Consider the following 19,335-nt stretch of genomic DNA (forward strand, 5'->3'; position numbering starts at 1 on the left):
CCATGTAGTTGTGCAGAAACCCACTAGTGCATCAAACAGATCTGCGGGTACCCCCTGCCCCCCGAGGCACCTAAAGCAATAGTTCCATCAACCTGTGCCCCACCTCCTCCTTTGGCAGCACCTGTGACTCGGCCACGGGCTGGTGGCAAACCCATGGCAGGTAGAAAGCCTAACAAAATCTGCTCCCCGCCCTCAGCTACCGCCTGAGGCCATGCCTTATGTGGTGGTGCTTACGGGTGTTCAACCCCTGGAAAACAAGCTCCACCGAATCCTACCTAGAGGTAAAAAATAAAATCATATTTTGGCTAAATCGGCATAGACCTATAGTAGGACCTGGGCAGGGGGAGATCCTATTTGCTTGTAGAGTCAGCTGGCTGGGCACTAGACACAAGGATATAGGAGGTGATTGTGTGATCATTAATTTTAGGGACACTGAGGCGGTCAAATACATCCTAGGCAATGGTGGGTGGGAAAACACGAGAAAAATTGGCACTCACCACTTGGGGTATTTCTATCCACAGACCATGGCGCAGCCCCCTCCTCATTTAGGTGGGTATGGTTTGGAGTATAATGTGCCAGTGGCCAATAGATACAGGGCCCTGAGCTATGTCGACTGACTAACATCATTAGGGGATGACAATACTATGGCCAGTCATTCTTCGGAGAGGCTGATTGAGGGAGGCTCTAGCAGCAAAATAGGGTCTGAGGACCTAAACCAGCGTCCAATAGAGGTTGATATTTTATCTCCATGGTCACCAATGATATGGAATGCTCCTGGGGGGGGGGGGGAGTCTGGTGTTTGTCAGGGTGGCTTATCACCACCCCTTGACTCACACTCGGAATCTCCCGTCGGTCAGGGATCTCGCAGTTATTCTTTGATTGGGTCCTGGAACATCGCAGGGCTGGGAGCAAAACTGCCGATCCCAGAGTGGGGAGACTTGATGGACGGCTACGACGTATACCTATTTCAGGAAACCTGCCTCCTGTCCGTCCCGTTCAGGGTAGGATTCGCGTCCTACCATATACCGGCAGTGCAGGGTCTTAGGGGAAGACCATCAGGAGGATTGTGTATTTGGGTAGCAGTGCACCTGGGGTGTTCAGTTAAGATGGTTGACACGCATAGTCCAGACATCCTTTGCATTCTTCTTACATTTAACCCTTTAAGTGCTGCCGTCGGCCAACGGTCGTCACGGGCACTACCTCCCCAGTGCTGCGTGCGACCGCTGGACGTCCAGTTCAGCACTGGATAATGGACAGCGCAGCACTGGGGAGGTTTATTTACGAAGCTCCTAAGATGTTAAGGATGCCTCAGTGGTGGCCGTGATTGATATTTATTTACGTCCTACTCCACTTAAGCTAGGATTATCAACCCTAGAGGCCCTGGAGGCATTACTCTTATCCTTTCCCTCCTCCTATAACAAGGTGATAGGTGCAGACCTTAACTGTCACTTTGAGCCACTCTGGGGGATCCCCCCGGTCACGATCGAGGAGGACGAGACCTGGTCAATCTCTGAATGCCAAATGTATCCAGTAAAGCGACTATCGCCATTGGTCGTTGCAATCAATAATTTGGTTGTATCTAATTTCCTTAGGGCATGCAATGGTAGATTGTTACCAGACATACCGGGTGCTCACACTCTTAACAGACCAGACAGAAGCACCACAATAGATTACATCTTGGTCAACGTTGAATACTGGGCAAAAGTAAAACTGTTTAGGGTAATCCCCAGGGCCGAGAGTGATCATAGCCTTTTAACGCTGGAATTGGCCATCCATCTAGAGGCACATAATACACAGACTACAGTGGAACCCGTACATAATGAGAACTACCTGCAAATGGCGGGAGGTAGACGAATTCGCTGGGCGAAGGTGGCATTAGCCCCGGATACGCTAGCGGAAATCTATAAACATGTAGCTGGGGCTCTACTAGCGGCCAGTAACATGACTGGGTCTAACCTAGACCCATCAAGTCTCTTGGCCCTCCAGCACACCCATAATGAGCTTCTTTCTGCATTGGCAGATCACTTCTATACCTCTAAGCCTGGTAGGTCGGGTGCCCGGAAGGACGAACACCACTGGTTTAACAAAAACTGTAAGGTGGCGAAAACAATCCTGGTAAAAGAGGTAAAAATGGGGTCACCCAGACGGATTAGGAAGGCTAGACAAAACTATAAAATCTTAGTTACAGAGGCCAAATCTGAATGGGAGGCAGATAGATGGGATTATGTAAACAGGGCTCTCGCTGCCCGGGACTATAGATCCTTCTGGAACTTGGTCCGGGGGGGATCAGTGGCAGAGACGCCAGCCATATTACCCAACCTCAGCGAGGATACGTGGCTTGCCCACTTCAAACCCCTATACTCGCTTGGTCCCCTAGACGATCCAGCTGCTGCAACAGAAATAACAAGACCATTGGCTACTGTACCCTTGAGGGGTACAACTCAAGTCAACCATCCTTGCACATTGCTGGAAGTTAAAGCAACGCTTAAAAGCCTGGCTGTTGGAAAAGCTCCAGGCCTGGATAGAATCCCAGGCGACCTGTACTGGTCTGAACAAAGGGTCTGGGCGCCCTACATGTGTGTCTTGTTTAATGCCATCATGCAGGGTTTGGATATCCCCAGTACATGGTTGGGTGCGGAAATTATCCCCATTTATAAGAAGGCTTCCCCTCTCGATCCTGCAAACTACCGGCCCATCAGTTTGATCGACGTATTACAGAAGCTCTTCGCTCGAGTCCTACTGTCCAGGCTGCAGAGCTGGATGGATGACCACCACATCCTAACCTCCCTGCAGGCAGGATTCCGGGCGGGAGTATCTACGATCGACCAACTGTTCAGGCTCCAGCTTATATACTGGAGGACTGTAGTTTTAGGGGCAGGTAGTTTGTAACTGATCTTTGTGGACCTTAGGTCCGCATTCGACTTAGTTAATAGGGACAGGCTTTGGGCCCTGCTTCTGGAGCTGGGTGCCCCGACCTATTTGTGTGACCTTCTAAGATGAATGCATGAGGGCAACTATGCCAGGGTCAGGTTTGGAAAATGTGGGGAGCTGTTGGCCCCGTTCCCTGTTGATAAAGGCGTGAGACAGGGGTGTGTTCTAGCCCCTACGCTTTTTTCCCTATATCAACGGGTTGATCGCACATCTAGCGGGGGCTAGGGACTTGGATTCCCCCAGCCTGGCAAAGCGGAAAATGCCGGCACTAATGTTCGCTGACGATACCCTCCTACTATCAAAATCTTTCGGGGGTATCCAGCGAACATTGGAGGCTTTTTGTGGCTTCTGTATGATGAGGGACTTGGAGATCAATGTCTCCAAAACCAAGTACATGGTGTATAATCTTAAAAAAAAAAAATTGTCCCCATCCCCACATGGATGGACTTCCTTTGGATCGAGTGTCCACATTTGATTATTTGGGGGTCACCCTTAATGATAAAATGGACTGGTCCTCACTCTTTGCCAGGGCGTACTTGAAACTGTCACAATCCTTGGGTGGCATCCAAAAAGTCTTCAACAAAACATCGCAGAAACTAGTGGGTCCGTCGGTTAAAATATATAAAGTGCAGGCACGAGGGGGTGCGATCTACGGGGCGGACCTCTGCGGGCATGCTAGTACTCCCTCACTTTCCCTCACGGAGAACAGCTTCATCAGACGGATCCTGCGTCTCCCCAGAAGTACCCCCTTAACTCCTCTAAGGTTCGATCTTGGACTAGTCCCTATACAGGATATTGTTTCAAATCGCCCACTGCTATACTGGAGACGGCTTTGGTCCACTCCGGAACTAGAGAGCTTCAGAGAGGACCTGCGCGATCTCCTGTCTGTAAGTGGTGCGGGAAAGATCCCATGGCTGAGCCATATCAAACACCTTACTCTAGCACTTGGAATGGGGGATCTGTGGATGTCCCCTGAGGCGGCCTGCCCCCAGATCTCTAAAAAATCCTTGAGTCTGGCCTTAAACCAACACCGCCTCGCTAGTGTATTCACAAATCCTTCCATGGGTAGGCTGACTGAGAACTTTCTTGACTTCAAGGCACTCCCAGAATTTGAGAAATTCTTGGACGATATCCAGCCTCCACTGGCCAAGAAATTATATATTCAATTTAGGCATGGCTCACTGCCGCTTAGGGGCTTCTCTCATAAGTGGACTGGGTGCTCAAAATCAGTGAGCACTTGCCCCGGGTGCGGGGCTGCAGAGGAGACAGATCAGCACGTTCTGCTCTTCTGCCCCTCGTACCACGGTGCAAGGGCCAAATGGATAGTCCAGTATTGCAAGTCCAGGAGTCTCAGAGACTTCAGGGTAGTGCTGAGAATTTTAAGAATGGACACCACGGCCCTGGCTGTGTTCACAACATCAAGGTATCTTTTATCTATGTGGTATATCAGGTGTGCAATCTTAAAAGGAAGCCCAAAAACACTCCCCAATAGCTAAGGGTTCTCCTCTTGATCATGGTAGAGGTATTCCCCTTTTGGAAAACTGTGCGGGGCCCTAGCTATTATTTTATGTCTGTTATTATGAGATGGCCGTATGGCCCCATATTGCCTCCATTGTCTTTCTGTATATTTTATGATACAGTTCTTATTGTGAAGTTTTTAAACAGTTTTTAACTTGTACCTTTTTAAATGAGATTATGGAATTGTAAATTGTTGTTTTATGGTTTTTAACCGAAAATAAAAGCTTTGACTGACTGACTTCTGTTTCCCCGAGCTCGGGGACTGGTTCCAGCTCAAGCTCAGGGTCTGGTTCAGGGTCAGTGGTGACATTCATATCCGTTATGCCCTGATTTAAAACCTCACCCAGATTTCTTTGAACATGAACCTCCTGAAGTTCTGTGGGGGGATACTCTGATCCTGAACTTCCAGCGCCTTAAACCTATTGGACAGAAGCACCTCTGGATGTGGCTGCAGTTCAGGGAGAGCCGTTATAAAGTCTATCTGGCTCGCACCATCAGTAACTGTGAGTTGCTTAACCCCCCTCTGTTTACATTTCTGAAACGGAGTCAGCAGGAGTGATGAGTCTTTGTCAGCCTCTAGGTTTTTAGTTTTCACCTTGGTTTCAGTTTTAACGGCCCCTTTTTCATGTTCTTTTGAATTATTTATCTCAGCCGTTTTGCTAGGATTTATTGTGGAGGACATTATTTTTTTATAGGTTTTCAGTTAGGGTGTTATTCTGGTTTTTGCGACAACCGCTTTCCTCCCTTTGCTCTTTCCTCTGTTTTTTGGGATTTCCCTTGACCTTTTCTCTCCTTTTATAAAATGCTGACTTTTCTGCTGACTCCTTATCTTCGTTTCTACGACAAGGGGGGATTTCCTTGGAGTCACAATAGGCAGAGTAATTTCTAAATTGGGGGCTAGGAGCGCTGCTCGTGTCCTGAGCTTGTACCACCCTGGTTTCAGAGGTAGTGTACCTGCTCTGCTTTCTTTCACCTAAATTAAACCGTTGTTGCTCCCTCTTTCCTCCTCCATAAACTGCGGGGAACTGCTGCAGGGGAGACCCAGCTCGGAATGCCCATTCAGTGAAACAACCACTGCTTATGGCTCCTCTCCATGAAAGTCTCCACAAAAGGCTCCCTCCGACTGTCCAACCCACTTCACATCCAGTATCCCGTTTGTTAAAGGACTCGTTCCCCGAGTCAAACAAAAAAACTCACCAGCCCCCAATCCCGGTGGCAACTCCGAAAACAATCTTACTGCTACTGTCACGGAACTCCTGGCTCCAGAGTAGCCCGTTCCGAGCCAAAGATCGAAGCAGGCAGTGTCTCGGCGTTTCTGAGACTGAGCTGCCTCCTCCCACTTCCACCTCCGATCACTCACCGCACAGGTTGCGTCCTCCGGCCCCGCCAAGCCCCTTGAGACACTCTCACCTTCGATCCGCCGCATCGAAAAGAAGCCTCCCTCGAAGCGAGAAGCAAGAAAGGGAAAAAAGCAGGAAAAACAGAAAGAAATCCCGCCGTGAATCAACTCGGCATTAACGGCATTAACTCGCCATCGCCATCCGTTACTTTACACAAGGTGAGCGAGACAGCGGCCGTTTAGCTGGCGGCCGCCATGTTCCTCTCGCCTGCATTTCTTATCTTACCCTTTCCACTTAAGATAAGACTTGGGCGCAGGACGGGTCTGTAAACAATCATTTCCTTCTGGTCTTTTTGACCTCAAATTCTAGGAAATTGGAAACAGGAAACATATTGCTATTGCTTCTGTGTGTACACTCTTTAAAAAGACTTTTTTTTAAAAACGTATCCTTGCTTGTTGTTACATTATTCCATCAAGTTACCTTCTTTAAAAGATGGCCAAGGTATTTAATCACTCTCCCTCTTATCAATTGTCTCTCCTGGTCTGGGAGCCTTCAACTAGGTAAAAAAAAGGAACCTCCTGTCAGTTTAATCTAATTTTCTTTTGGTTAAAGTGAGAGAAACCTTTATTCTAACTCCCTTTCCTGCTGGAACTACTTACTTGGTAGAGGAATCCCTGGTGTGGACCGTCCTGCAGCATGTTCCTTTTCAATCTGATGTTCTGAAGGCTGCTTGCCCCTCTTCGTATACTCTACTTAATTGGTAATTAATTCTCATTAAGCTCGTCATCTGCTGGCTTCCCTTTGCTTGCTTGGGAAAACATCCTCACATTGTCGGCCATCTTGGAGTGATACTCCTTAATCTATGTTTGCCACTAATCGCATTATTCTCAAGGGTCTTTTGATCCCTTTGTTATTATTTGTCACTTAATTCTTTCTTCTGGGGTTTAAGCCTATTTTCCGTATTTAATAATATTGAAAATTCCCAACATACAGTACAATATAGAGTGATCCCAGTAACCATTATTTAGCCAGACAATACATAAAACATCTAATCACACAAAATGAACACCAGTACATACAGATGATGAGTAGCCAGTGTTATTTAATCTTACTGCTTTGTTAAATGAATACATATACATATCAAAATTCAATTCATACACCAAAAGTGCCCAAAAGGACAGGGGAAAAGGGAAAAAGGGGGGTGTGGGGGTGATTTTCCTGAGGATAGAAGAGTGTGAAGGGAATATGGAAATCGTGCAAGCAAATAATGACAAGTTCAAATGACAGAAAAATAATTTATGGCCTAATTATTTCGCCAATAGTACATGAATTGTTCATTGTTCATTGTTTTCAATAGCCAGACCACACAAAAGAAAACACAGTCGAACAATCTCTGTTTTTTTCTGGGGGCTGGCTCAAAATAAAAAGTGTCGACGTTTTGACCCCAAGATTTATTGTAGGTCAATTAACACCTTACACGGGGGCCTTCCTCAGGACTGTGATAGGGGAGGGGCACCTAGGATTAAAATAAAACACTATTTGTAATACAAACGAGAGAAAAAAGAAGCTACAACCAATACTAAGCCCAAAGAGGTCCGTGTATTTACCATACTGAGCCCTGCAATGAGGGCTACGAAGTAAGAGAATCGGGCACAGAGGCTCCAAAGTCTAGAGAGCGGCACCAACACCTGCACGAATAAGGTGTAGTGCTTAGCAGCCCAATAAAATAATTCAGGGCAATCAATTTAGCAAAGTTATAGAAGTACGGTAGTGAGAAAGAGATACACTTACGCTCTGTGGGAAAACTTCCAGCGTGTCCCTTCCAAACTGATTAAATAATGAAATAAAGTCCTGCCTGTATTCATCGGCTAGGAACAGTTCAGCATACAAATTTGAACATTAAAAACAAAGTCACAAACCAAATGTAAAGTGTAGAGGTCCTAATAAATCAAAAACAACACCCAGAGTGTTATTACCTGCTCTATACAAGCAGGTTTTATGAAAAATAAATATTCAATCACGTTTCTATATACTTCTACTGTCCATATGGATGGAATGCTATGGGTCATCTTTTGTTTGCAGGCCATTTGAACTCCAACAAGGGTGGCAGTGGGAGAATATTTCAAAAGATGATCTTTTCCGAGTCTGTCCTAGGCGCTAACATATATTTATTTTGTATTCACTTGCAAAGGGGTGTAAGTAAAATAATGTACGCCTATGCTCATGCAGCACATAACTTTTATTGTGGAGGGTTCCACCAATAAAGAGAGGGATCAGACATACCCCTTGTATCGGTAAATGCCTGCTGTAGGTGTTGGCATTTTGCAGTTAATCCATTATAACTAATGAATGCTCTTATACATGGGATTGCCAACACTATGCAATGCCCCTTTTATATGGTGGGCCATTTACTTCTTAGTATTCACCTATCAGTCACAGTATCACCCTCACACACTCTTCAAAGCAGAGAAAAGACAATGCCCATTAAAAAACGAAACAAACTATAGTGAGGAATAATTTGACACAGCCTATATAAACAGCTATAATTCCAAGACACATTTCAGAATACAAAACTGATGAACGGCCGATGTGAGTTGGTGAAGAGATATGCCCATTTAATTCTGTTAATTACATTTTTTTCCATGTTAACTAGTTAAGCTACCTCCAGCAGCTAGAATACTTTCAATGAGAGGAAAATAAAGAAGATATTAATTTTGCAACAATTTTGGGGAATAAATAGTATGTTGAAATTGAGTGCTCAAAGGTGGAATATCCACATTTTAGAATAAATATACCATAACATCCAATTTTCACTGGGCTAAATGGTCCCCTCAACAAAAACTGAACAAAAACAAATAGATTTCACCTATGAAACCTGTTGACTGTGCTGTTATTCGTTTTTTTTGCTGCGAGCTGGCTGCTGTGTGTATGTGCCTATGCAGCTATCTTTAAATGACGTTCCCTATGCTTTACGAGAATTCATAAAAAATTGACTGCCAGGGATGCTTGCTTCTGCAGTGGCGACCTTTCAATGGATTTTCTTAAACCAAAAGCACGAAACTCTGACTCATGAGATCTTAATGGGGAGTCTCACATGGGCTCCTCACTCTGCCCAACACTCTTCAACATCTATTTGACGCCGCTGGCCAACGTCCTACAAGCTCACAACTTAGACATCCTTTTACGCTGACGACACACAGCTGATACTGTCCTCTCTGACAAACACCCAAAACCAGGACCAAGTTCACAACATGCATGACAGAAGTGACCATCTGGATGAAATCCAATTGCCTCAAATTGAACTCAGACCAGACCGAGGTAGTATTCTTATGAAATATTGTCTTGCCATTGAACTGCACCTGCTGGCCCACAGACCTTGGACCCACCCCCACGCCCGTCTTGCAAACACACATCTTTGGAATCGTCACAGACAAAAACCTGGACATGACCATCCAAGTGAATGCAGTGGTCGGGGCTTGCTTCCACACACTAATGATGCTGAAGAAAATCTTTAAGTGGCTACCAGACAACACTAAGAAAACAATAACCTATGCTCTCATTGCCAGCAGACTAGACTATGGAAACACCTGTTATGCAGGGATTACCAACCAGCTCCCAAGAATAAGGCAGACAATCCATAATCAGCGGCCGATTAGTCGTCAACCTCCCATGTCAAGCCCACATTACGCCACAGCTTAAGGAACTCTACTGACGCCTTATACACAAATGTGTGCACACTGGCCCTGCTTACTTGAACAGCGGCATTCACTTACACCAACCTTCCAGACATCTCAGCTTTTCCGTTCTTTGACTAGCACACACCCTATGCATACACAAAAGCAGAGTAGTGGGCTGTGCCTTCTTGTAACTGGCCTCTAAAATCCAGAAGGCCCTCCCACAACACATCAGAGCATTATCCTCTTGGCTTTTTATTTCCAAGAAGCTCAAGACCTGGCTTTTCGAATAAGTCCCAGGGCCGGGCTCACACACCGGCTACAGAGCGCCTGGATACATTTACAGGTGATTAGCAGGCTAAAAAACACATATAACATAACATAAGAAATTTAATTCACAGTTAACAGCAGCACATGCTTACACCTGCAAATGGGCGGCCAACTAGGAATGATTAAAAAAAAAATTCAGCTAGTTGCTGTAATGACCTTAAGCAGCATTGGAATCCAAGCATATAGATGCAAGCCTCCCTAAAGCCCAGGAGTCTTCCTACCTATAATGTCAACTAAAGTACTTTAAAGCAGGCCCTGGGAAACATGGAAGATAGGAAACAGAAGGGAGAAACAAAGGAATACGTGGCATTCTGAGCTTCATTCACCTCCTATAACAGCCGCAGCCCGTGCAGGTAAGAGCGGTGGGGCCCGGGGGGAGGGGGGAAGGGGGGATTTCAATGGACAATGATTTTCGAAAATGAAAAAAAAAGAATTTTCCCTCGTCATCGATTCCCCCCCACCCCCCACCAGGCACCACCAGGCCCCACCACCCACTTCTCTTACCTGCTTGGGCCACAGCTATCCTGTAACCAACGGGTATTACACAATCACAATTCATAGGTTCTACAGGTCTAAGCAATGTAGATATATGTGCAAAGTTAGACTTACAGTATATTGTAACACTCCACTTGCATGCTTCAGCTAGATGAATCCGAGGACTCCAGGCTGAATAGAGCTGAGTGAGGAAAAGTGAGAGATAAGAAGGAACATCAGATAACAAAACCTGCCTAAGAGAAAACTACCCTCAGGAACACAAGAAAAAGGACAAAGGTGAGACAGAAGGGAATCCAGGTACGAACTAGAACAAACACAGACTTTTGCAGTCTCTTTTGCATATGCTGTAAAGAACAGTGGTTCCCAGTGGAACCAACAGTTACATAGCAACAAAAATGATTTCATCATGGAACCAATCAAAGTCAGACAATGACTTTAGCCTTTTTCCTTGATAAGCATATTCATAGAAAGTATGCATGTTTTCATAAGTGTATTCAGCCATGCTCAGAGGGATCACACAGTGAGTGACATAAAGAGAAACATATAGGTGTGTATAATACAGAGATAAGGAAAAGGAACAATGATGAATTTTGGTTTGAGGTTTTGTTCACTGACAATTATTAGTTTCAGTACAGCAAAGCCATTTTGACCCGTGGTTGATTAAAGGGTCATCATCAGGACAAATAGTTAATGAGCAGAGCCATGAGAAATGAAAAATGGGATGAGTTTGAAAATCATGGAGATAATTCCTTCTCTGAGTTTGTAAAGGGAAGTCGAAAGCAGATAACACACCTGTTGAAGTCCCTTCTAAGTAAGGTGAAAGTTTGTAGAGTCCCGTATGGATGTATGACATTACAACGCATGCTTTTACCATGCATGCCTTTACAACGCGGATTTTACATCGCAAATCATTACAACGCATAGCGCTTTGGGGTGCTGGATAGTGAATAGTTTAATTTACTATTCCAACTCCAGTCCCCGTGGACACTAGGGAAGGTGTTGGATAGTAAATTAAATGTATTCCCTATCCTAGAGCGCCCCCCAGCGCCATGCGTTGTAATGGTTTGCGTTGTAAAAGTTGCATCGTAAAGGCAATGCGTGGTAAAAGTTGCGTTGTAAAGGATGTTTCCCGTCCCGTATTATTTGAGTATTCAACACCAAGAGTAGATGATCATTGGGTTCACGCGCCGTTGCTCTTCTAGGCTCTTCAGAGTTTTCATCTTGCCTTGGAGTTGAATCCTTGACTAACACTGGTCTCTGAAAACATTTTGCATTACTGATGAGGCTCTTCAATAGCGGATACCATATCAAAATGTCTACTTTAATTTCACCCCCAACCAGTTTTCCTTGTTCACTATTGCCAAAATATATTTCAGACCATGAAGGCAAAGGATTGCACTTGTAGCATCAGTTGTGTAGCAAGTCTTTCTGGTGTAGCCTTATATTTCTCAATTATCAATATTAACTTTTTTGTTTAAGCAGTGTTTGTAGTACATCTGTCTCCGCTCATCCCCAAGACAAATAAACCAAACACCGACTCCAATTTAACATAACCATAAACCCAACTTAGGCTTTCTTAATGGAATTATTATGAAATATCTATAAAGTGTGGAAGGAGGGACAGGGTATTTCTCATGTTCCACAGTTGTGGATATGTATATCTTTGCTACTCATCTGATTTAATTAGGTTACCCAGGCACCTGGGCGTTTTAACTGTTGCCTGTTTTTTCTGAACATCTAGTTGGGTGGGAAAGAACAACTGGTGAGGATGTCCAAGGTAAGGCACTCCTGTTCTGTTCACTTTTGTTGTCACTAATTGAGGTCAGTATCTACTCACGCTCCAGCGGTGTTCATTTTGCCCCTCCTACTCTTGGTCCCTCCTAAGAGTACCTTGTCCTCTTATCCAGCCCATCTTAAACATTCTCACTTCCAGGTGTGGTATTTAGACCCTTTTGCTGCCTTCCATTATATTGCTACTGCTACTTGTCTCTTGCCCACCACAAGTGCTACATGAATAAATGTGCTCATTACTTTTGGATTCTTAGGGTGAGGATATATGCACAGAATGTATGTCTCAGGAGACAATGTGATTTGTCTGTCGCTTCAAGAGTATAACATCTTCCTAATTGATTACTAGCCTAGGACAGCTCCTGCCAATCTGATTATGGTCTGCCCCGTCATCACGCGATCTAGTGCATTTAGCTTGTGCATCATGAAATATGTAATAATTCTAATTGGAGTAATGTAGACCCTGGATGTGAAAGAAGTGGATCTTTTCAAAAAGTGTATTTTTCGAGATATATGGGGCATTTATAAGTGTTCAAGCCCAGTCCTCCTTACATATAGGTATATTATGGTCCTCCAGCCATTTGTTCCTTAGTGTTTCTAGATAGACCTTAGTGTAATTAATAGGAGTGACACTAAATTGGTACGGGAGAGTTATTGCTTTGCATCTGCCCTAGGTAGTATACATTATTGTGAGTTGCTCTCAAGTTCCTTTCTTCCATTTATTATTAATAGCTGCTATAAAAGATCAATACAGCAAGTAGAAACCTACAGGCAAATCATATTCACCTACTAATTCTTCATAGTAAGAGTGCACTTACTCTGAAGAAGTCCTGAATGTTATGGATCCCTTTTTAACCATAGAGTTAAGTGAGACCAGTTTCTCTTATGCAGCAGACCTCGTATCAAGCACCTAAAGCGAACAATAATTTGTTAAATAGAGATCTGGTAGAGATTACCTGAATATGCATTAACTGGGAACAATAAAGGTACCAGTCACTGAGTTTGACAAAGCCATTTGCAAACAATGCAAAGATGCAGTAATTAGACTGCCAGAAGTGTGCCTCATAAAGGCATCCACAAAGCCTTGAATCAAAAGAAACTCTTCAAAATTGTAAGGAAATAGTCAACCCTGAATCGATATAGGATATTCCTTTCTCTAATGAACAGCCAAACACTTGCTCCTATTTTAAGATTCAAACATTATTAAAATCCAGTAAACTTTTTTGATTAACCCTTATGAAATATCATACGCTAGTACTTTCCGTATCCTGCCTGCTGGTATAAGTCATCATCATGTTCAAAATGATTGAAATGTTAAAGCTCAAAGTTTCAAACCCTCTAGCGCAAGCCTGATGCCTTTGGTACGCAATTCTTCCTAACACTTGTGGCTGAAATGACTGATCTAATACAGATATCTCTCAAAAAAGGGCACTGATGCAGACCTTCTGGTTACAGCAAACACAGCAGCCTACAACTAACCACCTTTTAATCCAACAAAATAAGGGTCAAAGCAGTCACAAAAAATTGCAAGAATATGTTGAGATACATGTATTTCAGAATATCATATACAGACATAATGCTTGTCTTAAATATTCAGACCTAAATATCATATATAAAAATCACTCCCCTATCTGTGTAGATTTTCTATTATTAACTGTCCTAATTATCATTAATACAAATAACTTCCATCTGGGTGTAGATTTTGTGTTATTAACTCTAATGGGACAATATTTCTAGGTCATTGAGTAAAGGGTGCATACGTAAAAATTGTAAAGGCGGGTGAACCGCTGAGAGGAGTACGAAGTACGTCATTGGGTGCAGTGCTGGGATTGGATGGTTGGCGTTAGTGCTACCCTGCTATTGGATTATGAAGTCACAGAGTGACGCGCTAAGATTGGTTGCTAGCAGTGAACAAGAACTATAGTCAAAGAAATTATTTCCTGGTTTGAATGAACATTCTACTTGTGGTTGTTGATATTTCTGTTGAAAATTGAAATGGTTCAGGGCTATTCGAGATTTGATTTGGGGAGGTGTGAGAATTCCTGTTCGAGAAGGAGAAGAGGCGCTACCAGAAGGCATGGCAGGCCCTTATTTGGCCATAAAAGTGGTGCTCAACATCTACATTTAGCCAAATCAATGCCATAAGATCACTGAAAAAGAAAGTGCTTTGATGTTTCCACACAATGGCACATTTTAATTGAGTATTATTGAAACTCTGATAAGGTTATCATCCAAGATGAAGCCGCCTCCTATATCCACACTATGAGGCACTTAATGCCTGGGAAAGTGTCGCTCACGTTAAAGAGAAAGAGAGGTTACAGGTTAAAGTCAGAAAGGGAGTACATAGTTGCGCTGAAGCTAGGTGGGATGCAGAACAACAAAAATGGTGAGCTGATAGGAGTCAGATACCATGGGATAATGATTGCTTGATAGCCTTCCTAGAGTTCACAAGATGTAGGGATCAAAGGTGCTTATGCATAATAGCAGTGCCACAGGAGTATTTATTGTGTGTGCCTTAAATAAATCAAGGCTAAATTATCTACTGTTTGTAGTGTAGATACAAAGCTGAATTGAATTTGTAAACCCTGTTGTCCTCAGTGTAGATCTTAGGGTGGACTGCATCATCTGCAATAATGACTGAAGTAGAAGATAGAACATATATGCAGCATACATTTTATTATTCAACTAAATCTATAACTAATATAAAATAGGTTTTTCAAGGAAGCAAAATAAAGGGATATTGTGTAGGGTTTGATAGGTGTTATACTTAGTTTGGTTTACACTGAATTAGTGGTATCTAAAACAAGTGTGTTGTGAATGCTGCCTTAGTAAGGTCCCGTGATAATCATTTTTGGTGCACTGAGTTACTAGTACCTTTGGTGCTTAGCGTGTACACATTCTGAGATGATGCGTTGTCATGGGGGGAGGGAGGCAAAGTAATTGGAAAAAGGTCTTTTGTCGATTGGATTCTGCATGAATTTCACTTAAAAGTGATAGTATGCCTCATTGCTGACATAAAACTTATCACTCTTCTTTCCGATGATTTATGGTGCACTGAGTTAGTAGTATCTTTGGCGCTGAGCTTGTACATACCCTGCAATAATGAGTAATGCAGTGGGGCTGTACTGGGAGCAATGTTTTTTGCCTAGTGAATTCAGCTTTATTTACTTTTTTTTTTTTTTTGTGGAGTTTTATATAGCGCAAACTAGACCCGAACCGAATCAGGTATCAGAGCGCTTTACATAGCACAAGTTACGGTTTTTACATGAGGACACACTTTCATTTTTTTAGGCACGGGGAGATTAAGTGATTTGCCCAGAATCACAGGAGGTTTTGGCGTCGTTACCGAGACTCGAACCCAGATCCCCAGGTCCGAGGTTGAGCGCCTTAGCCGTTAGGCCAGCTCCTCTCCCCGTAGCTTTATAAAGGCTACGGGGAAATGACTTGTGGTGCAGTGAGTTAGTGGTACCGAAAGAACTCAGCGTGCGCGTACTCTGTGATGATTCGTGGTTTGGATGTCCGCCGTGGTATAATGTCTCTTGTCTACTGGAATGCGTCATGTACAATCGTCATTCTGTCCGAAGAAATCTGAACACATACAGTACAATTGTCTCTGCATTAAATTAATCAAGGTTGATTTCCTTACTGTCCGTAGTATACATGCAAAGGTGACTTCAAGTTGTGAACACTGCTGTCCACAGAGTACATCGAAGGCTGTAGTTGACACAGACATCGAGAAATGCTTTTTGTTGTCACATATTTTAACAAAATCTGGTGACACAGGACCATTTTTCCACCTTACATAAATTGAGACTGAATTTTATGTTGTCTGTAGTACTTATGCGCCACTGGTATCATTGATAAACTATTTTGAGCGCAGTGTACATTTGAAAACAGAACTCAGTACAGTCATTGAGGAATGTTTTTTGTGGCATCCTTTCACAAAATAGTCTTTGCACTACATAAATCAAGGATAACTTGAATGCTGTCCATAGTGTAGCTGAAAAGCTGAACTGAAGTTGTGAACCCTGCTGTCCGCATTGTAGATTGAAAGCAGTAGTCGACACAAATAAGGATGAATGCTATTTTGTCACAGTTAACAGAATATGAGGACACAGTACAAATGTCTCTGCCTTAAATAAATCAAGACTGAATCAAATGTTGTTTGTAGTGCTTCTGGCTTCTGGTATCAAGTAGTGAACTCTGTTGATCGCAGTGTACATTTGAAGGCCGTACTTTGTACAGACATTGAGGAATGTTTTTTTGTGGCATCCATAAACAAAATTGTCTCTGCCTTACATTAATCAAGGCTAACTTGAATGCTGTCCGTAGTGTCGATGGAAAGCTGAATTCAGGTTGTGAACCCTGTTGTACGCAGTGTAGATTGTAGTCAGTTGTTGAGACAGGCATGGACGAATGCTTTTTGTCATTTATGTAAACAAAATCTGAAGACATATATTAGAATTGTCTCTGCATTAAATAAATGAAGGCTGAATTTCCTACTGTTCATACTTTAAGAAAATTGTCTCTGCCTTACATATATGAAGGATAACTTCAATGCTGTGGGTAGTGTAGATTCAAAGCTGCATTCAAGTTGTGAACCCTGCTGTCCACAGTGTAGCTCAAAGACAGTACTTGATACAGACATAAGTCTGAGGTGCTGTGGCGCTGAGTTCGCAATCGGCCTGTATTGAGGAGGCACGTGGTCATGGCGGCAGCCACGTGGCAGGGTGAGGACCTTCGCTGGGGCAGAGTCTTTTCTCTGTGCAGAAGTGAACCACGCCCAAGGTGTAGGCTAATTATTTATACTCTTACGCTGACATTGCAAACGTTGGATCAGCCCACTTCAGTTCTGCTTGAAGGTGGGGGGAGACAACACAGCAACATGACCGAGATATTCCCCAGAGTCTGAGATAATATGGTTGCGTCCATTGTGCAGTACACTACACGTATCAATGATATAGCTACACACGGAAAAGTATTTGGTTTGTATAGTGAGTAGTGTATAGAATATCACCGGTAGTGTTAGCATTGTGTACATTATTTTTGATGTGCGAATTCCTTCCCTTATACATAGTTGGTTGCCACATCTCTGAATATTGGGCTTGTGTGCTCTTGAGAGGATATATTATTTTGGGAAGGTCCGTTGTCCTGTTTTGCGCTGCCTCTAAGATAGTAGAGGGGGAGGGGTCAGGAGGGGTGGTTGTAGTGGTAGTGGTGCTGGGTATTGTGATTTTGTTGGGTGTCAGAAGTGTAAAATTAGTACCTCTGTCACATATTGCTCTTTAAGTATGGGTGTGAGTTGGATGTAATTCACACAGTACACAGTCAACGTTCTCACGCTAGTTAAATGTTGATGTTAATTTGTTAGTAGTAAGTGGAACTATTCCCTTTTTTTAGGTAGCATTGCAGATTTGGTTCCTTGTTGAAGATATGGGGAAGTGGTCAACATTATAATTATGAATTGTCATTTAAAAAACTCTTTGAAATTCACTGAAAAAACCATAGGTTTCAGGCAGGTTGTAGTTAGGAATTATCATTTATAAAACCTTTGAAATTCACTGAAAAAACCATAGGTTTCAAGCAGGTTATAGTTAGGAATTATCATTTAAAAAACCGTAGAAATTAATTGAAAAAACTATAGGTTTCAGGGGTGTTATAGTTAGCTGGACATTTCACTCATACAAAACCAATGAAATTCCTCTGTTATAGTTAGTTGTACTAACTGTAACTCTCGCGCCCGCAATCCACTGGTGATGATGTCACATATTACATCATTCATGACATGGTCAGTGACATCACTGATGACATCTCAAATGACATCACTGATGACATCACTGTTGACATCATCCACGTGACAATCAGATACACCTCATCATACACTACTATACCCTTTCATCACTCAATGAAAAATACAGAGTGGCATATTTGAATCCATTGACAAAGCAATACAAGTATCTAAAAACCCACTCAGTAATTCCTAGATCTACATACACATCTAATCACTTACCTATAGATTCACTCATACATGTTGTCAATGATCAATAGAACACTATCAAATATACTTATACACTTATATTGACATTACACACAAGCACACATCCTATTCAGTTATGCAGTCATCCTACTCACTTTTGCAAACAATTTATATTTACTCAGCTACACACTAATACAAATATCACTTCATTTATTCGTATAAATAGTAACTCATACTTAGTGTGTTATGAAATCACTATTACAAGTATACAATTATCTATACATTCACTCATGCAATCAATGAGTTTTATGTGCACTTATTTATATACAACTGTCACATACAATGTCTTTTTTTTCTACTTTGTTGGACATGTACCATTGAGAAATGTTTTTGCTCATCACCAAACCATAAAGATATTCACTCACCCAAACAAGTATTATAAAACGTAGTCTTTACCTCATATACGCGCTGAATGAACTATTCACATAACTTTGGGCAGTCACAGACCCCCCACCGAAGCACACACTTTCACTTTCCATTGCAAATAATCAGTTAACTAATCAATAACTAATATAGAGTTTCACGTAGCTAATAACCAACTGGTGCAGCAGTTTACACAACAACTGACAATGTAATACAGATATTCAAACAGTTTAGTCACTCTCCAATATATTTAGTGAGACACTATAAATTACACAAGTAAACAATCAATCATCAATCACACTGCTACTAAATCCACTATCCCGATTTTTATATATCCACTCATTCTTCAATGCAGATTGCTAGATATATAATACATATTTAAATATGGAACCAAACCACATTCACTAGATGATGTCATCAGTGATGCCATCAGTGATGTCATTTGAGATGTCATCAGTAATGTCACTGACCATGTCATGAAAGATGTAATATGTGACATCATCAGCAGTGGATTGCGGGCGCAAGAGTTACAGTTAGTACAACTAACTATAACGAAGGAATGTCAATGGTTTTGTATGAGTGAAATGTCCAGCTAACTATTACACCCCTGAAACCTATGGTTTTTTCAATTAATTTCTAAGGTTTTTTAATGATAATTCCTAACTATAACCTGCTTGAAACCTATGTTTTTTAGGTGAATATATATTTGTACATTTTCATATATATACAATTACAAAATACATTAAAATTAATAGTTTGTTATTTGTTTTAAAGTAAACATATATAGATATATCATTTTATATACACATGTTTACATTTGCTTTATTACATTTATTTGTTTATATTTCTTAAAATGTAT

Source organism: Lissotriton helveticus, chromosome 3_1 (genome assembly GCF_964261635.1).
Source record: "Lissotriton helveticus chromosome 3_1, aLisHel1.1, whole genome shotgun sequence".
NCBI lineage: Eukaryota > Metazoa > Chordata > Amphibia > Caudata > Salamandridae > Lissotriton > Lissotriton helveticus.